Source organism: Wyeomyia smithii, chromosome 1 (assembly GCF_029784165.1).
Source record: "Wyeomyia smithii strain HCP4-BCI-WySm-NY-G18 chromosome 1, ASM2978416v1, whole genome shotgun sequence".
Classification (NCBI taxonomy): domain Eukaryota; kingdom Metazoa; phylum Arthropoda; class Insecta; order Diptera; family Culicidae; genus Wyeomyia; species Wyeomyia smithii.
Window position 1 is genome coordinate 59,758,527 of NC_073694.1, and position 7,200 is coordinate 59,765,726.

The following is a 7,200-nucleotide window of genomic DNA, read 5'->3' on the forward strand; positions in this document are numbered from 1 at the left end:
AAATGGTAAATCGTATATAGTTGATCAACTTCGCGTGATACTTGTGACCTCTATTCCTTTCCGGCCGAGCCCACACAATTGTGTAGGTAAAAAATGACGGATAACAAAACTTAAATCAAAGTAATTCCTATATAAAAACACTTGCTTGCTTCAGTTTCTTATTTTTCGTAGCAGCTGCGATGTTAACACTAGCTTTGTGAGCAATAAAACAATGAATAAGACTTTCAAAAAGCGGAAGAGAAGGTTTAGTTTAAGTCACCTTCTATCTACGCATTCATATGGGCCCGGTCGGAAAGGGCTATAACATGAATCTAAAAAGTTATTGGGCTTATTTTTTTAAACAAAGTGATTTAGATAAGTATAAACTGATCTAGACCAAACATTGAAGATAGATCACAATCATTCAAACAACTTTGCCGAAGACACTAATAATCTATGATTTGAATTTGAGCAGTTGTGGGGTTTTGTTTTGTGAACAATAAAATTAGTTCTATCTCGTAAACAGTCAATCCTACAATTTTGATGTTTTCGACAACTTTATATCAATTGATGATATGAACAACTTTTCTTAAGAAACAAAATGGCTAGCACCATTTTTTCAGAAGATAGATGTCAGCGCCATCTGTAGGAAGAAAATTGAAGCTACTCGAATACATTTTTCATAAAGATATTTTTATGCTGTACAACATTGCCGAAGACATAAACACTGTGGAAACAACCGTTTAGAAGTAATGAGGGTTTGTCCCACCAACATACCAATCTGCCCCACTGTGCGCCATCAGCAATTCACAGTTTTTCTAAATATTTCTATTGTCGCTTCTCTACAAAATTTAGCGAATTAGCGATTAGCGTTTCGAAGGCCAAAATTTTAGCGACGCTAACGATTCAAAACTCGGGACGTTGAACTGCCGATCTCTCTATCTCCAAGGGAGCACTCGAGTGCTCTCCGAAGTATTGAAATCCCGCAGGTTCGACGTCGTAGCGCTGCAGGATGTGTGCTGGAAGGGCTCAATGGTATGTACGTTCCGGGATGGTCATGCCATCTACCAGAGCTGCGGCATCACACATGAGCTGGGGACAGCTTTTATAGTGATGGGCGAGATGCGGAAACGGGTGATTGGGTGGTGGCCAATAAGCCCTCGAATGTGCAGGTTGAGAATCAAGGGCCGGTTCTTCAACATAAGCATCATAAACGTGCAAAGCCCTTTACCTCGGAAGTACCGAAGACGACAAGGATGAATTTTAGGCGCAGTTGGAGCGTGAGTACGACCACTGCCCAAAATATGATATTAAGATCGTCATCGGGGATTTCGACGCTCAGGTCGGCCAGGAGGAAGAATACAAACAGGTGATTGGAGGGTTCAGTGCGCACCAGCGGATAAACGAAATGTGCCTAAGACTCATCGACTTTGCCGCCACCAAGAACATGACCGTGAGTAAGAAGTACCTGCTTTCAGCACAACCTCCTATACAAGTACACCTGGAGGTCACCAAACCAGACAGAAACACAAATCGACCACGTTCTGATTGATTGTCGGCACTTCTCAGACATCATCGACGTCAGATCCTATAGGAGCGCTAACGTCGACTCGGACCACTACCTAGTGATGGTTAAGATGCGCCCAAAACTCTCCGTTGTTAACAACATTCGGTACTGACGCCCGCTCCGGTTAGATCTCGCGCGACTGAAGCAACCTAACGTCGCCGAAAACTACGCGCATTCGCTCGAAGCTGCGAACCCAAATTTTCCGGGAGAAGAAGCGCCGCCTGGAGGAGGAGGAGGAGTTTGCAGAGCTGGAACAGCTTCATCATTCTAAGGAATCGCGAAAGTTCTACCAGAAACTCCACGCATCCCGCAGAGGCTTTGTGTCACGAGCCGAAATGTGCCGGGATAAAGGTGGTAGTATTCTGACGGACGATCGTGAGGTAACCGAAAGGTGAAAGTAGCACTTCAACGAACACCTGAATGGCGCCCAGGCAGGAGACCATGGCGGCGGAGAAAGCGATCCCGCCGGTGCGACAAATGTAGAAGACGTGCCAGCCCCAACGATAGGCGAAGTGAAAAACAATAAATCAGCTGGGAAGGATGGCCTCGGAGCGGAGCTTATTAAGATAGACCCGGAGGAGCTGGCCCCCCGTTTGCACCGACTGATTGCAAGAATTTGGGATACAGAACAGCTACCGGAGGAGTGGAAGGATGGGGTTATCTACCCTATCTATAAAAAAGGCGACAAATTGGCCTGTAGGAACTATCGTGCCAAAGCCGACCGACAACGCCTAGGCAGTCGCATTACGATCGACGGTGATGAGTTCGAGGTAGTCGATGAGTTTGTCTATCTTGGCTCACTGGTTACTGAGGACAATGATACCAGCCGAGAGATCCGTAGGCGTATTATCAGCGGAAGTCGTGCCTACTATGGGCTCCACAAGCAATTGCGGTCGAACAGACTGAGCCTCCGTACGAAGTGTAACCTGAACAAAACGCTCATAAGACCGGTTGTTCTCTACGGGCATGAAACGTGGATAATGCTCGAGGAGGACCTGCGAGTGCTCGGAGTTTTCGACAACGAGTACTAAGGACGGTCTTTGGCGGCGTGCAGGAGAACCGAATATGGAGGCGAAGGATGAACCATGAGCTCGAGCAACTCTACGGTGAACCCAGTATTCAGAAGGTGGCTAAAGCTGGACGGATACGCTGGACAGGGCATGTTGTAAGAATGCCGGACAACTACCCTGCGCAGATGGTGTTTGCCTCGAATCCGGTTGGAAGAAGACGACCAGGGGCGCAGCGGGAAAGATGAGTAGACCAGGTGGAGCTAGATCGGGCAGAGAGTACACGGTGTCCCACGGATTGAACAGAGGCAGCTAGTAACCGAGTGAATTGGAGAAACTTTGTAAATCAGGCCATGTCATTATAATAATGACTAATGACATGATTTCGCTAGGTGGTTCATTATTTTGTATCCCATGAGCTAGATGCACTCCTTCTAATTAATCTCGAGGTACGACAAGCCAATCGTCGTATGTTCGAACCTTGGCTCAGAGGGACACTGTTAGTGTCAGTAGGATTGTAGCGGAAAAAAGTGCTCCAGGGCTAAATCGACAGTCTAATCTAAAAGGAGGAGATCTAATAGAACACCTGAGAATACTGAAAGATTTCCAAATAAAAAATCTAATAAAAAGTAATGAGGATTGGGTGGAAATAAACCAAACTTCGAAATTCCCTACAGGATATTAGAGATAGAACGAGAGGGTTGGCAACAAGGTGGACCCACAATTCGGGATGGCTCAGACGGTTCTAAAATGAATGGTTCGGCGGGAGCAGGATTCATAGGGCCAGAAATTAATACATTTTTTTTCCATGGGACGCAAATATTTGCATTTTCTTTAATAGGCAGCACTCAAAGCCCTGAATTCTCCTTTTTTGCTCCTCTAAACTAGCGTGGGAATGCATCCTAACGCTCCAACAGTTGGCTATGATAACCAGGTTAACTTATGCTTGATTCCTGGTCACTGTGGAGTCGAAGGAAATGAGAAGGCTGAGTTACTAACCAGACAAGAGTCATCCACTAACTTTGTTGGTCCAGAACCTCCGAGCGCTCTGAAAGCTGAACTCGGTGAATGGGAGAAAGCGACCATCAAAGCAAAGTAGGATGTCATAAGCGGATCACGACAATCGAAAAGATTCATACAACCAAATCGAGAGAAAGACCTTAGGGCATCTACAGGTCTAATTACAGGGCACTCTCCGAGTAAGAATCACCTCAAAAAGCTAGGTCATCTTGATGATGATGAATGTCGCCTATGTGACATCGAAAGCGAAACATCAGAACATCTATTCTGCGAATGCCGAGTAATAATGCAACGCAGGTTGCGTATCTTCGATAAGAGACACCGAGAACCTACCGATATTTGGAGGGAAAGTCCCAGTGTGGTAATAAACTTCATACGAAGTGCGTCGCCTAACTAAGATAAATGTGCAAGGTCTAACAGTTGGTTGCAATGTCTTTGTATTGAAAATAGAAGGTCGAGTTCTGATACGGAATGTAACACCAAGGCTTTGCATTTTTCGATCTAGATATGTCTGCTTTTTTTTTATTCTAGACTATTTCTGGTAACAAACGCTCCTGGGAAAAGCGCGTTCTTGACCATGAGTTTACGGAACACAGGACAAACGCTTGTTTCCGTATGAAATGAAATGCGCTTCGATGATTATCCGGTCCATGCCGAGTATTTTAATCAGGATTAGTCGGAGATGACGGAATTGACTAAAAAGGATACTGTTTAATTTGCTTCATATGTCAGAAGCAGTCAGTATATGCTGCAGATTGTCAAATGTGAAAAAGAAAAATGCCGCAGATCTTTCCGTAGCAGTCTTCTGGATGTACTACCTAACCGCTTCTTGCCACCACCACTACCACTTTATCAAACAGATACTGGATTGAAAGTTGCAAATCTGTCTGCTGTTAGAAGCAAAACTTTGTTTCATTGTTTGTTATCAATTTAATTAATTTGAGCAAAGTTCTGTCCAATTCATTCCAGGTTGAGAACGAGGTTAGTTTCATTCATAATTTGGCCGCATACAATTTCCGATTTCTCCATGAAGAAAAAACGTACGAAACTGGTAAAAATTTGTTTTTGCTGGGTTTATATTAAATTTCAAGGTATAAATACAAGGAAATTTTTTGTCTGCTGTTCTGATGAATTCTCAAACTTTTCGTCGAATACCTCCCATCAATTTTTGCACAGTATTTTGCAACATCAACCGTGTCACCTATTTTTTTCCACCACTTCGCCATATCAGATGATGTTTTGATTGATTTGCCTCACTTCTTCAATTTACGCTTGACTATTACCCAATGCCTTTCGTTGGGACGAAACTGTACGCAGTTTGGTGGATTAATCCTTTTTTCGATAATATCAATATAATTCTGCTTGTACCATTCCAATACATCCCGGGCGTAGTGGCAGCTAGCTAGATCGAGCCAGAGCTTCATGGGGCCTTCGTGTGACTGGATGAACGGCAGAACTATCTTCTGAAGTCACTTCTTCTTGTAAACTTGTCCATTTATGGTTGCTCCAGCTACAGATGGCTTGTTTAATTATCAACTTGCGGGCGAATTTATTTGCGAAAACTAATTTGAACCTACCTGGAGCATTCACCTTACGGTTAGCAAGGTGAAATTTCCGACCCGGGAATTCACTAAGGTCCAATTTGACGTATGTTGCTTCATCAATCAAAATACAGCCGTTGTACTCTGTCAGGACTTGCTCGTATAGCTTTCTTGCTCGTTTTTTTTAACCAGGTTCCGTTTCAGTGTTCTGTTGAATTGTTTGCTGGCATGATACAACCGTAATCTTTCACGCATACAGATTCGACAACCCTATCTAACACGAAGAGAACCTGAGTAAGAATTCACAGGATACCTCAGGATTATATAATTCACAGGCTTCGAGACGGAATCGTGAGAGGAATTGTTTCTGCGATACGGACAGAATCTGTACAAATCGCATATGGAAAACCTTCTAATTGATTTCTCAAGAATCCAAATGAATCGTGCGAGGAATCATTTTTGTGATACGGACAGAATCTGTGCGAATCGCATATGGCATCTAAATGATGGAATCTTCAAGAATCTAACTGTAGAAATCTCTAGGTTTCTTTTTGAGAAATCTTTTTGATTCCCATAGGTACACGCGTTTCTAGCTAACACAAAGAGAATCTCACTGACTTGGCGATACGGACGGAATCTTTTAACGCGGTGTTTTGAATGAATGTGTATTATACGCAGATTTTCGAATCAATCATGTTGCTCATGCACCGCGGTTTTTAACGCGGTTTTTCGAATTACGCAGTTTTATTTTACGCGATATTTTTAACTATGGCGTTTTTTCACACGGAGTTAACGAATTTTTAACGCGGTTTTTTATGAGGTACGTTTTCCCCGCGTAAAAACCTGACTGTATAGCATAACACATGTTTGAATTACGGTTTACGCGGAATTTCGAATTAGCTAGTTTTTTATGCGGGTTTTAATGAGGAACGTGTCCTCCCGCGTAAAAAGAAACCTGACTGTATTACATAACACTGAACAATACGTATCGTCAGCGAAGGAAAAAAATCACCTCTAGCGATTAATGAATACATATAAAACAAGCCTAGGATGCGTTGAGATCGTCGTCAGTATGCGAAAAACAAAGTATCGGTGCTGCTGCACTCTTTTTGCTTTCCTCTTTACGATATATTTCTATTCATTAGTGTACACCACAATACGTGGTTCTCAATGTGCACAACTCGGTATATGAAGTTATTCGTCTCTGTTACAGAGAGCGATCAGAACTTGTTATATCCTTATTCTTTTGACTCATGAATATGATTTTTTGTCAGAAAAAGAAAGAAAATGACAGTGTATGCTCTCCTACTCTCGCTTAAACTCAACCGCTGCCGAAGTAGTTCCTTCCCCCACACATTCCCTCTCACCGCACCACACCTCTGCTGCTGTCTAGGCGACATGATTTTCTCCTGTTGCTATCCTTTCTTCCCGTAACTACCGGCCTATGGAGAGACAAACGCAACGATCGAATCGCTTCTCAGAGCTGATGTAGTCTAAGTCATGTGTTTGTTTTCTCCCAGAAACCTATGCACGCTATCATCATTTCATTATGGGTTGAGAGGATTCGAGTTTAGTCCCGGCCTGTACACTTCGTGAAGTGCACAAGTGATGAATAAACGACGATTGCATCATATTCGTTTCGTTTCCATCACGATTCGTAATGTGTCTATCGCTTTTCCAGTTGAAGTTGAAGAATGTAACCAACATCATAACGAATATCACACACATTACGAGAGATAGAATGGTATACTTGCTTCCTTTTTTAGATCAAATTGTGCTTCTGAGAAGATGGTGGATCTGAATGAGGAAATGAAGGCTTAACCTTATTATCTCTTTCTCAAAGTGTTCTATTTGCCAATTTAATTTGATAAGTGTTTTCATAAAAAATGCATTCACTATTTACGAGTCTTGTGCCTTTGGAAATTCAGAAACGGCCACGTGGTGGCTTTTACACACCTGACAACCTGAACCTGAATCTGAAATGCGTGATTTAGAAAGATTAAAAATCAAACATATAAACTGGACATTGCAACTGACCTTGCGTCCATTTACCGCTTTACCAAATTGTTACCAAAATGTTTTCTTA